A 12,347-nucleotide genomic window follows, 5' to 3' on the forward strand; every position below is an offset into this window, starting at 1 on the left:
CTTCAAAATGATGTTTTCTATGCCCTCTCTGGCCTCAATCCTCAGAAGGCTTATGGACCTGATGGAGTGCCTCCTATTGTCCTTAAAAACTGTGCCTCCGTGCTGTCACCCTGCCTGGTCAAACTCTTTCGCCTCTGCCTGTCAACATCTACCTTTCCTTCTTGCTGGAAGTATGCCTTCACACAGCCTGTACCTAAGAAGGGTGACCGCTCCAATCCCTCAAACTACCGTCCTATTGCTTTACTTTCTTGTCTATCTAAAGCTTTTGAATCAATCCTTAACCGTAAGATTCAAAAGCACCTTTCCACTTCTGACCTTCTATCTGATCGCCAATATGGGTTCCGCAAGGGGCGTTCTACTGGTGATCTCCTAGCCTTCTTAACTGACTCTTGGTCATCCTCTCTTAGCCGTTTCGGTGAAACTTTTGCTATTGCGCTGGACATATCAAAAGCTTTTGATAGGGTCTGGCACAAATCTTTGCTTTCTAAACTACCCTCCTACGGTTTCTATCCTTCTCTCTGTACCTTTATCTCCAGTTTCCTTTCTGACCGTTCTATTTCTGCCGTGGTAGACGGTCTATTAATCTATTAACAGTGGTGTCCCACAGGGTTCTGTCCTATCTCCCACTCTTTTTCTGTTGTTCATTGATGATCTTCTTTCCAAAACGAACTGTCCTATCCATTCCTACGCCGATGATTCCACTCTGCATTATTCAACTTCTTTTAATAGAAGACCCACCCTTCAGGAACTTAACGACTCAAGGCTGGAGGCTGCAGAACGCTTAGCCTCAGACCTTACTATTATTTCCGATTGGGGCAAGAAGAACCTGGTGTCCTTCAACGCCTCAAAAACACAGTTTCTCCACCTATCCACTCGACACAATCTTCCAAACAACTATCCCCTATTCTTTGACAACACCCAGCTATCACCTCCCTCAACACTAAACATCCTCGGTCTATCCTTAACTCAAAATCTCAACTGGAAACTTCATATCTCATCTCTTACTAAATCAGCTTCCTCGAGGCTGGGCGTTCTGTACCGTCTCCGCCAGTTCTTCTCCCCTGCACAGTTGCTGTCCATATACAGGGCCTTGTCCGCCCTCGTATGGAGTATGCATCTCATGTGGGGGGGCTCCACTCACACAGCTCTTCTGGACAGAGTGGAGGCAAAGGCTCTTCGTCTCATCAGCTCTCCTCCTCATACTGATAGTCTTCTACCTCTTAAATTCCGCCGCAATGTTGCCTCTCTTTCTATCTTCTATCGATATTTCCACGCTGACTGCTCTTCTGAACTTGCTAACTGCATGCCTCCCCCCCTCCCGCGGCCCCGCTGCACTCGACTTTCTACTCATGCTCATCCCTATACTGTCCAAACCCCTTATGCAAGAGTTAACCAGCATCTTCACTCTTTCATCCCTCACGCTGGTAAACTCTGGAACAATCTTCCTTCATCTGTATTTCCTCCTGCCTACGACTTGAACTCTTTCAAGAGGAGGGTATCAGGACACCTCTCCTCCCGAAACTGACTTATCTTTCGGCCACCTCTTTGGATTCTTTTTAGGAGCAGTGAGTAGCGGGCTTTTTTTTTTTATTAATGTTTACTTTTTTGTGCCCTTGAGCTGTCCCCCTTCTGTAAAAAAAAAAAAAAAAATACATACACACACACATACATATATACACATACATACACACATTCATACATATACATACATACATACATTCATACATACACACATTCATACATATACATATACATACATACATACATACATTCATACATACAGAGAGAGAGAGAGAGAGAGAGAGAGAGAGAGAGAGAGAGAGGGTGAGCAGGGTGTACCTCGCCAGGCCTAGTGACTCCGCTTGGTTCGGTTTCCGATGCCGGGTTGCTGCCGAAGCCAAGCATGCTGCCTGGGAGAGGTACAAGCGTCATCCGTCACGCCAAAATAAGGTCCAACACCGGGAGGCCTGCAAACCGATGACAGCTACCTGCGCGTGGGCGAAGAGGCGACAGAGAGAGGACCAGCAGCGGAAACTTTGCCGCCCAGGAGTTGGCAACAAAACCTGGTGGAGTCTCGTTAAGGAGCGGCAGGGGGCTAACCAACTCCATGCCGTCCCTCCACTCACTAGGCCTGATGGTTCCACGCCCACAAGCAGTGGAAACAAAGCCTCGCTTCTGGCTGAACTATTCGCCAAGAAAATGAAGTTTGGTGACCCGGGACGACCCGCACCTGTGCTGCCACAGGAAACCGACCGTGTTATCTCCTCTGTGTCGGTGACGGCAGGGCAGGTTGAGCGGCTGCTCAGCGCGCCGGACGCAGGTAAAGCCGTTGGCCCGGATGACATAAGCCCCCGCCTCCTCAAGAATTGTTCCAAGGAGCTCTCAGGTCCTCTCTCCGCCGTCTTCACGTCTTGCCTGAGGGAGTGCAAGTGGCCTTCACTATGGACGGAGGCGCGTGTGGTTCCGGTCAACAACAAAATTTCGAGGTCCGAGCCCAGCAACTACAGGCCCATCTCCTTGCTTTCTGTGGTGGGCAAGGTGCTGGAGTGTGTGGTGGCTGCAGTCATCTGTCAGCATCTGAGTGAGAGCCATCTCCTCTCAGATAGACAGTTTGTCTTCAGGCCTGGCCGGTCCACCGCGGACCTCCTCCTCCTCCTCCTCTCCAAGGATTGGCAAGACGCACTGGAGGAAGGCCTGGACACACTCGTGGTAGCCCTGGATATTGCTGGAGCCTTTGACAGGGTTTGGCACGCGGGGCTCATTGAGAAACCTCGCGCTAAAGGTGTCCAGGGTGCCCTACTTATGCTGCTCAAGGATTACCTCCAGGGGAGGACCCTTCAGGTGGTGATCAACGGGCAGTCATCAAGGCCTTCACCAGTGCATGCCTCAGTTCCACAGGGTTCCGTGCTTGGCCCAATCCTGTGGAACATATATATATCGACGATCTCCTCCGGCACCTATCGGCAGTGTCAGCCTACGCCGATGACTGCACACTCTCCCGCTCCTACTGCCGCCCCGACAGCCAGCGCGCCGTCGAGGAGATCAACAGGCAGCTCAGCCTTGTGGAGCAGTGGGGAGAAGAGTGGTAGGTTACCCTCGCCCCGGAGAAGACGCAGGCCATGGTCATCTCACAGTCCCCAGACGCCTCTCGAGCAGTCTCAGGCCAGCTGCGTCTTGGAGGCAAGAGTCTACCTCTCCAGGACCACATCAAGGTCCTGGGAGTGACTGTGGACCAAAGCCTGCGCTTCGACCTCCACGTCCGAGCTGTTGCCCGCCAGGCCTCCCTGCGAGTCTCTGCCCTGCGAAGAGTAGCGGGATCCCTCGACCCACGGGGCATCCTCACTCTCTTCAAGGCACAGATACGTCCGTATCTGGAGTACGGTGCCCTGTGCTGGATGGCGAGTGCTGCCACCCACATGCAGAGGCTCGACGCAGTGCAGCGACGAGCACTACGTCTGGTGGAGGCCAGCGAGCACCTGGAGGAATCGTTTGCCACTGTGACATCGCTGGAGCACTGCCGTGATGTCTCAGCACTGGTGGTGTGTCACAAAGCCCAGGTGCAGGGGGTTCCCCACCTCAGCAGCTTGAGGCTCCCTCCACGCGCTGCTCAGAGGTTCACCCGGACTACACTCTCCGGTGACCAGCACGTAGAGGTGCCTCATAAGAACATAAGAACATAAGAACATAAGGGCCCAGACACACGGACGACTCTGTCGTGCGATTTTTAATCGCCTCTAGTCGCGAGTAGTTGATATAACATAGGTTTCAATGGGAAAATCGCTTACCCCAACACACGGGCGGGTGTGTAAAGCGACCACGCTGGGCAGTCGCAAGTACAAAGCGCGTGCAAGGTGATTAATCGCTTGGAGCCCCCCACACACGGGCGACATCCTGTCGCCTTTCCGAGGTACCGGAAGTGATCTGTCAGTCAGTCCTCGCTCATCACTCCTTGCACTCACACATCACACCATCTCTCCCCTACCATGGCATTTGATACAGATCGCTTTATAATTGAAATAGAAGGACGGCCAGCTATATGGGACACAAGGACCATTGAATACAGCAACAAAATATTAAAAAGGAAGGTTTGGTAGGAAATGTGTGGCCTTTTTGTGCAGGAATTTGAAGCAATGAATCCAGCAAAATAAAAAAATGCATCAGGTATGTTTTCTGTGTTTGATAGTTTATATATATATATATATATATATATATATATATATATATATATATATATATATATATATATATATATATATATATATATATATATATATATATATATATATATATACACACACACACACACACACACACACACACACACACACACACACACACACACAGTATCACATCTTGCCTGCCCAGCCGAGTCGCTTTACCCCATACACACGAGCGATTTAAAATCGCTTCTTACGCGATTTAAAATCGCTTCTAAGTCGTTCGTGTGTATGGGGTGGTCAAGCGATTGTGAAGTCGCTCGTGTGTCTGGGCCCTAAGGAGACTGCAAGAGGCCGGTTGGCCTATACAAGGCAGCTCCTGTACACTCAACCCCACCTTACCTCACCATCCATGGCTTTATCTAACCTCTTCTTGAATGTATCTATGGTGTTGGCGCCCACAACATGGCTCCCAAGCCTGTTCCATTCATCTACCACTTTATTGGTGAACCAATTCTTGCCTATGTCTTTGTTGAATCTGAATTTGGCTAACTTGAAACCATTGCTACGCGTTCTGCCTGGCTCTTTTACTATCAAAATCTTATTGACATCCCCTTTGTTAAAGCCCTTCATCCATTTATAGACTTCGATCACACTCCAGGCAGCACCAGCGCACTTATACAGCCAGGACCACACGCCTGTGGAACATGTTCACGGCAGCCACTCCCCAAGTGGAGAATATGAGCACGCAGCAAATGAAGCTGGCTGCTCACAGGTGGCGTGAGGGACACTCAAGTGCGCTAGTGCTATAAACTATAAATATAAAGTGACAAACTGACATTATTCCATATTGTTTTTACGTGTTTTTCTTTATTTTTTTCGTATTTTGTATTTGTATACTTGTATGTTTCAACATTCGACAATTCAATTTGTCCCATACACAGTCTCTTACAATAATTATACCAAAAAAGTGTAATTTTGAGCCTCCTTTCTTTGTAAAAATTTGTTTAAATAAAAAAAAGAGTGTGAGAGAGAGAGAGTGTGAGAGAGTGTGAGAGAGAGAGAGAGAGAGAGAGAGAGAGAGAGAGAGAGAGAGAGAGAGAGAGAGAGAGAGAGAGAGAGAGAGAGAGAGAGAGAGAGAGAGAGCGCCGCTTGAAGAACCTCCTCGATGCTGAAGGCCTGAACACCCTCTATAAGGCACAAGTCCGTCCAGTGATGGAGTATGCACCGCTCACCAGGATGGCCAGCGCCCGCTGCCACCTCAACCTGCTAGACAAGGTGCAGAGGAGGGTTGAACGCCTCATCAACGGCACCCAGCACCACCGACCGAGCCAGTGGGAGACACAGCGACAACAACAACAACAACAACAACCACACGAGGGACGGACAAGAGCAGCCACGAACCAGCCTGGAGCACCGTCGCCGCGTCGCTGCCCTGACGGTGCTACACAAGGCACAAGTGGACCTAGTGCCCCACCCAACGGACCTGAGGGCTACCTGGAGGAGGTCTGAGCGCAGAACGAGAACGGCGCTGAGCAACGCCTCCCTCCTGGAAGTGCCAATGGCCCGCTCCAGCACCCACCAACGTGCCTTCTCCATCGCACCGGTGGTGTGGTGGAACAACCTCACTGCTGATGTGGACAACTGTCCACTCAGCAGATGAAGGTTGCGTCCCACAGGTGACTACTCCTACACCCACCGTAAATATGTATATAATTGTAACCCCGGCAGAAGCTTTTAAATAGCTCCCCAACGGTCGGGGGAACTTTAGCATAGAAAAATAATACTGGCATGTACTAATGTACTGAACATGTTTAAATAAAACAATAAAAAAGAGAGAGAGAGAGAGAGAGAGAGAGAGAGAGAGAGAGAGAGAGAGAGAGAGAGAGAGAGAGAGAGAGAGTGTGTGAGAGAGTGAGAGAGAGAATAGTTGGAAAAATCTTCGAGAGAATAGTGGTGGAGGCCATCACCCGCCACCTCGAGAACAATGGCCTCATCACTGACCAGCAGTTTGGGTTCAGATCTGGCCGCTCCACTTCAGACCTCCTGCTGCTCCTCTCCAGGAATTGGCAGGACTCACTAGACACCGGCCTGGATACCATTGTCGTCGCTCTCGACATCGCGGGTGCTTTTGACCGGGTGTGGCACGCGGGCTTGCTGGAGAGGCTTCGTGCCAAAGGCATCCAAGGACACCTGCTGATGCTGATGAGCGACTACCTTCAAGGAAGAAGCCTCCACGTCGTCGTCGACGGCCAGCAGTCCAAGGACCTCCCAGTGGGTGCCTCAGTCCCTCAGGGATCTGTGCTGGGACCTGTCCTCTGGAATCTGTACATCGACGACCTTCTCAGGAGTCTGCCAGCAGTCTCTGCATACGCTGACGACTGCACGCTCTCCCTCTCCTACCCTCGCCAAGAAAGCCAGCAATCGGTTGCTGAGGTCAACCAGCAACTACGCTTGATACGGGAGTGGGGGGAGCGCTGGCAGGTGAACTTTGCTCCTGAGAAGACTCAGGCAATGGTGATCTCTCGGTCCCCGGCAGCCACACAAGCTGTCGAAGGAAGGGTGATGTTTGGCTCCGTCACCCTCCCGCTCCAGGATTACGTCAGGATCCTCGGAGTGGACTTGGACCGAGAGCTGCGCTTCGACCGCCACCTGAAACACGTCGCCCACCAAGCCTCCCTACGTGTCTCTGCCCTTCGTAGAGTGGCTAATTTCCTCGACAAGCGAGGAATTATGCTCCTCTACAAAGCCAAGGTAAGATCCTACCTGGAGTACGGGGCTCTGACCTGGATGTCCAGCGCTGCCAGACACCTGCAGAGACTGGACAAGGTGGAGCGACGGGTGCACTGACTGTTACAGGAGAACAACCCCCAGCCGCCCCCTCAGGATATTATACATCTAGACACTCTGGAGCACCGCCGGGACGTCGCTGCGTTGGTGGTGTTCCACAAGGCACAGGTACAAGGAGTACCACACCTGGCGAGACTGAGGCTCCCCCCGCGAGAGGCTGTGAGAGATACGAGAACGGTACTCTCCAGCCACGAGCAGGTCGGGGTGCCGAGGTCACGCACCAGCCAGCACCAGCGGACCTTCACCTCCAGGGTGTCCCGCCTGTGGAACACATTCACTGCAGAAGGGCCAACAGTGAGGGAAATGTCCACCCAGCAGGTAAAAGTGGCTGCTCGCAGGTGGCGAAGAACATGCCCCACACCACTAGTGATGCTAAATACACAGTGAACAAGTGTAAAGGGCTTTTTAAATAATGCACAAGAAAAAAGTGACATTTTAAGCCCTGAAAAGTGCACAGTGAAACATATGATACTCGAACGATCGCATAAAGTGTCGTCGGCAAAATGCAAATATGTTGTGTACTATAGATTCGTCAGTTTAAAAAAGAGAGAGAGAGAGAGAGAGAGAGAGAACACATTTGTTAGTTATTAAACCGCATGTTTTACTAACATAGGCACAAACTTATTTTCTTGCTGAGTTGATAACAAGAACCTCAGAATTAAATCGTAGGCTAATAAATCTTGCAATATATTCCCGTATAGCACTTCAGACTTATGATGACGCTCAACAAGACGCTTACGTTAACGGTTAACAGTCATTTTTTCAGTCACTGTATAGAGATGAGCGAGTGCTGTGGTGCGTTGCTTTTGTCTGGGGAAGAGTGGGTCTTCTCTTCCAATTTCTTTGTTGATGTTTATTTGTGCATATGTTGGGAAACAGTTGTGTGAGTTCATTGTAGCTTATACTCGTAGTCTTGATGGACGTGAGTCGGAACTTCATCACCGCAGCAGTGGGGAGAATATTACTATGATCTGCTATCCTAAACTACTAATATTCAACCACTAACCAATATTATGTTAAGTGACGAATACCTTCTTTCAGCCGGCAGAGGAAAGTTTGGCTCCTCAGTGGTATCGCAGTCCCTCTTGTTTTGTCTGAAGACCACTATATTTAACTTTTATATAAATATATTATAACTTATGCCTAACGTTCATAAATAAACTTCATATATTGTATTCCTCGTGTGTGTGCTATTGGGGACGAAGACTCACTGGAGTGTAAGCATTGCTCTGTTTGGACCCATGGTGCTCAGAAATGCGCAGGACGTCCCTATAAAGCCTTCAATAATGTTGTTGATTATTCTGATCATGGCCTATGTTATGTTTGCACTTCCTGGTGCCGACGCCTAAATCGTAATAAATAATAGCTAGGCGGTGGCTGAATGGATAGCGTGAAGGCGCCGCGTTCAGGAAGACGAGTTCAATCCCCGCCCGGTGCCACCAAGCTTGGATTTTTCAGCCGCCACCGAGTGGCTTAAAACTACCCACATGCTGTCTAGAAGATCACCTATCAACCTGGACTCTAGATTATAGGATTAAAGATGAGCTCCGGGAGGGCAGCATGAGCCAATGCAAGATGGCGCCACTATAAACACTCGCCTGAGCCAGAACGGGCTGGACCGACCATCAGGCCCCACCGGGATGAAACCTTGGGCTGGCCATCAGGATCCACCGGGAAGAAGCATACCGGCGCAATAGGCCACGACGTAAAAAAAAAGAAGAAAAAAAAAACAGCAAGGATATATCTCAACTCTTTGAGACAGTAATGGGTCTTGCCAGTGCTGTTGCCAACTTAACTGAAGAAATAAGCAGTTTAAGAATTACCCATGCCAGCGCTGTTGCCAACCTAACTGTAGAAATAAGCAATTCAAAAACTAACCATCAGAATCTTCCCACCACTCTTGATCACTCCTCACTACCCTCTACAGCTGAAATTCACACCTTACATGAAGAAGCCTTGGAAATTAGGAAGATAGGGAAAAGTGATGATTATGTAATTATAAAAGGTTTAGGATCAGATGTTGATGCCCTTCCTCAGAAATTTAATGATGTAACCACCTTTCTTCTAGATAGTAATACGTCCATCACCCTCAACGAGGTGGTGCCTATCAAGTCAGACCTATTACGATCTTTACTTGAAGCAACCAAGAACTTAAAAGGTATAAATTACAACACTGTATTCATTACTAGGGACCTAACTTTCAAGCAGAGGTTAGCTCTCAGGGAACGCCTGTCTTCTCGTAACTCTTATGCTCCACCACGAGCTCTCGATTCTAATGCTCCAATTTCCAGTAGCGGTGCTCCCCGTACCTGTAGCCCCTTATGGCCTTGGTTGGACCTTGGGTACTTCATGGTGGTGTCGGCACTGGTGCCTCCTAACCGAATGTCGATGGGAAAGGGACCCTGGTCCCTGCTCATTAACATATAACCATCCAACACCTTTCTTCCCTATCTCTACAGGGTACAATATATTGTACATAGTTCTCTCTAACTTAAATTGTTTATCGGTAATCTAATAAGGTTTATTACCTTATGTAAAAAAAAAAAAATGTTTTGAGCCTGATATTTCTATTTTCTATGTTACTGAATCTTGGCTTTACCCTGTTACCCAAGATTCAGTTGTTAATATTAATGGGTATTCAATATTTCATAGTGATTTTGCTTCTCTTATTCCTAAGTTTGGTGTTTGTAAATATATCAATAATAATATCAAGGTAGTTTTTCACAATGATCCAGAGCCATTCCCTAATACTTTGACCATATTTCTCCCCACATTTAACCTATATGTATTAACTATTTATCGTCCCCCTTCTTACACTCACGACACATATGTAGCACTTATTAATTACATGTATAACATCAGCTTGGGTAAGGAACTTGTTTTGATGAGATATTTTATCCTCCCTTCCATCTCTTGGAATGATGCCGTTCCTGACCTTAACATTAGTGCAACTGATGCCATATTCTATGACCGTAGACGTAGAACTCCAATTGAGGGGCCTTAAAGTAGACAGCGCAATGTGGCCTGACCGCGTTCATCCTAGAGTTTTAAATTAATGTTCCTCTGAGCTAGTCTACCCTTTCTCTTACCTCTTAAATCTATCTATGTCCTCTGGTACTCTACCACAATTATGGAAATTGTCCCGTGTATCTCCCATCTATAAGAAAGGGTCTTGCAGTGATCCCTTAAACTATAGACCAATAACCGTACCTAACAATCACCAAATGGGGGAGCACAAACTTGGCGGAGGGACTTTTTTTGGCAGCCATAGCCGGTAACGGCCTAAAGAGTAGCCTATCCAGATATTTCAATTTTATTTATTAATGATACACGAGACATCCTAGAGTTAAATCAAAGTATGTGCTTATCTTCGTATTCATTCATACACACACTGGTAATATTTATGTGGTGTCTGATTCACTTGTTTGAGTGAAATTTTATTGTATAAAAAACAGTCACATATTCGGTCACTAGTAAAAATGAAACTAGTAATGAAAGTTTTGCCACCATGAAATATACACAAATAGATAAATATGAAAGCTCACGAAGTCACAATAATTGACATCACCTGCTTTGCGCAGTAAAAATATGCTATTTATGGTATCTGATACCCCCAAAATGGCGTATAGGCTGGCTTGGGCCTCGGAGCTACAGCCAGGCTGTAGCTATACGTATTTTCATATTAATGTTCTGTTGTTTATGCAATGTTATGTTTAAGAAAAAGAATACCCATAATTTTAGTTAGTTTTTGGTTATAAGGATTCTATACGAAATACAATTACATTACCTTCTACCAGTTAGGAAACGTACTGAATCCTGGATCGGTTACGGTGATGTTAGGTGCGCCTATTAGTCTCATCCCCATTCCATGCAAGATAATGGAGAGAGAGAGAGAGAGAGAGAGAGAGAGAGAGAGAGAGAGAGAGAGAGAGAGAGAGATGCATCTTGTAAATTAGCTATAATGTCTAGTTTTTTTTTTTTTATAGCAGGTTTTTCACAGCAACTCGGTTATGTCAGGTTAGTTAGGATAGATATGGTCAGGTTAGGTTTAGTTGCAGGACAAGTATATTTTTCTAGCAAACCAATATATACATTTCTGAGGCACTAGGTGGCCAGTGGCAAAAGCTGGGGATTTGGAACAAAAAATATTAATTCAAAACATCAAAAGATACCACAAGTAAACATTTTCATCCATTATTATTGGTGGGGAGTACCGTGAATATTCACCAAAATTCATGCGAATAATGAAGGGAATCGTGTTCAGTAAGATTTCCCTCTAAAGTAGTCACTTAATTTTTTTGTCATCTGCACAGATTTCAGTTTTATTATCTCTCTTAACCTTTGTATTGAATATGAAAATGTTTATATTACTATGTATTGTTTCAGAAAAGACATACCACTCGTCATTATTTTCTCAGTGTCTGTCCAGTTGACATGCACTTTACTTGACTGGTTGCAGTGAAGCATAATATTGAGAATTAAAATTCATCATCAGGTTCAACTGTACTGTTGAGGAGTATGAGTTGGCCTGCAGACAGAGGCTTGCAGAAGACAACATCCTGGATGAGCGACTCGCCATTTACGTGAGGACCAGAAAGCATGCCTCTGGACTTAAGGGTGCTGAGCAGCGGAAAGTTTTGCGATGGGCATGTCACTTCCAGTGGGATGATCATCTGTTTGAAAGTCTGCTGTTATCTGGAATAAATAAAAGCCAAGATTTAAAATTAAGGTGGTTATGTGTTGAAGAATGTACACTTTTGTGGCATTTTGTGCTCATGATTTTCTCTCATCAGCTTAAGATGATTTATTTTGATAATTTGGTTAGTAAAGGAAAGGGATAAGGGATTGATTTCGTGGCTGTAGCATAAGATATGCAATGGTATACTGATCAGCAATAGAGATATCCCACTTTTCGTCCTTATGTAGGAGAGAGATAGACTGCTGTTTTTATGCCAGTGTCCCTACCCACTGCTCGATCATTAGTGACAAGGATCTGTTCATTGTCAGAGGTTGTGTCCCAACCACCTGGATGAATTAAATTAAATACAACTTTGAGTGACAGGTTTTCTGTAGCACAGGTGCAGGGTTCACAAGCAAAGATGATTGCCATAGCAAGTTGCAGCTGTGGTTTAAAATCTGTTGTCATTGTTGTGGGTTGGCCTTGTATGGAAGCCAGTTGCATTTATCATACTGTAATTATTAGTATGCCTTTATAGACAGATCAAAAGCTGTACAGACTGGGCCATGATGGGAAGCCTTGGAAGCTCGTGGTGAGGTATTTTGAGGAGCTTGCTGCTGTATTACATCATCATCACACTACACCAGTCCCGCTGGTGGGCA

This window comes from Eriocheir sinensis, chromosome 50, assembly GCF_024679095.1.
Source record: "Eriocheir sinensis breed Jianghai 21 chromosome 50, ASM2467909v1, whole genome shotgun sequence".
In the NCBI taxonomy this organism is placed as follows: Eukaryota; Metazoa; Arthropoda; class Malacostraca; order Decapoda; family Varunidae; genus Eriocheir; species Eriocheir sinensis.